Raw genomic sequence first — 1,932 nt, 5'->3', positions numbered from 1 at the left:
CCCTATCTCTGTCACCTCCCCCAGCCCCTGCACCCCTCCCTATCTCTGCCACTTCCTCTGGGTCCCTACACCCCTCCCTGTCTCTATCACCTCCTCCAACCCCTATATTCCTCCCTATCTCTGTCACCTCCCCCAGCCCCTGCACCCCTCCCTATCTCTGTCACCTCCCACAGCCCATACACCCCTCCCTGTCTCTATCACCTCCTCCAACCCCTATATTCCTCCCTATCTCTGTCACCTCCTCAGGCCCCCTTCACCCCCTCCCTATCTCCGTCACCTCCTCCAGCCCCTACACCCCTCCCTGTCTCTGTCACCCCCTCCAGCCCCCTACACCCCCTCCCTATCTCTGTCACCTCCTCCAGCCCCTACACCCCCTCCCTGTCTCTGTCACCCGCTCCAGCCCCTACACCCCCTCCCTATCTCTGTCACCCCCTCCAGCCCCTACGCCCGTCCCTGTCTCTGTCACCATCCCCAGCCCCCACATTCCTTTGTACCTCTGTAGGCTCTCGGTGACTTAGGGAGGTTGAGAGGAGTGGGTGACAGTGACTGAAGGAGTTTGAGGGCATGAGTTTTCAAAACTGAGGAAAGTTGAGAGGAGTGGGTTACCAGTGACTGAGTGCCCAGATACACCGGGTGGGTGAATAGAGGGCCATCCATGAGTGAGGTAGGCTGGGGTGTGACCTTCAGACTGGAGTTAAGTCATTCACCTGACAATTATTGTCAAGTCACGGTTTAAGAAGGTACAGACTGGGGATATGCATTTAAGGTGAGTTCAAAGGAGATGTGAGGGCCAAGTTTTTTTTACACACAGAGTGGTAGGAGTGTGGAACGTGCTGTTAAGTGTGGTGATGGAAGCAGTTATGACAAGGGCATTTATGGGACTTTTAGATAAGCACATGGATATGCAAGGAACGGAGGGATATGGACCAAGGGCAGGTAGAAGGAATTAGTTTCATTTAGTGTCAGGTTTAGCACAACACTGTGGGCCGAAGGGCCTGTTCCTGTGCTGTGCACTGTTCTATGTTCTATAACTCCTTACCTTTGTTATGTGGGATTATGTTGAATTTTGTACAGCTCAGTGCCATAGTCTCCAGTGTCAGTCAATGCTGCCCCCTCCTGGTGGTTGGTAAACATTACAGGAGCAAGGATAACTCTCTGTGTGAGACACCACTATGCCACTCACCTTCAGTCTATGTGTCTACCGCAATATGCAGCTTCTCTTCCATTTGATGTATTCCATGGAATGTTGGTCCAGCTTGTGACAAGAGGTTTATTTCTTATTTCTGGCAGGAGCTGGATGTCGCTTGTCCTTGGACTGACTGGGGCCTTTTCAGAGGATAACAAATTTTCTTCCTGAAAGGACCTTACTGAGGCTGATGGTCTTTAGTAATAATCATAGTACCATTGCTCTAACTGGTTTTATTCGTATATTTGTGATCCATTCATCGAATTTAAATCCCACCTACCACCTATGTTGGATTTGAACTTGTGTGCCTACAGCATTACGTCTGGTTTACGTGTCCAGTGACGTTACCACTACACCACATTATCACCAGATTCATATTATAGAGTCATAGAGTCATACAGCATGGAAACAGACCCTTCAGTTCAACTCATCTACGCTGACCAGATATCCCAATCTGACCTAGGCCCATTTGCCAGCATTTGGCCCATATCCCTCTAAACCCTTCCTATTCATATACCCATCCAGATGCCTTTTAAGTGTTGCAATTGTAGCAGCCTCCACCACTTCCTCTGGCAGCTTGTTCCATACACGCACCACTCTCTGCTGTGAAAAAGTTATCTCTCAGGTTCTTTTTAAAACTTTCCCCTCTCATCTTAAACGCATGCCCTCTAGTTTTAGACTCCCCTACCCTGAGAAAAGGACCTTGACTACTCACCCTATCCATGACCCATATGATTTTATAACTT

This window comes from Rhincodon typus, chromosome 46 (genome assembly GCF_021869965.1).
Source record: "Rhincodon typus isolate 14 chromosome 46, sRhiTyp1.1, whole genome shotgun sequence".
In the NCBI taxonomy this organism is placed as follows: domain Eukaryota; kingdom Metazoa; phylum Chordata; class Chondrichthyes; order Orectolobiformes; family Rhincodontidae; genus Rhincodon; species Rhincodon typus.
Note: the sequence above shows the minus strand (reverse complement) of the source record.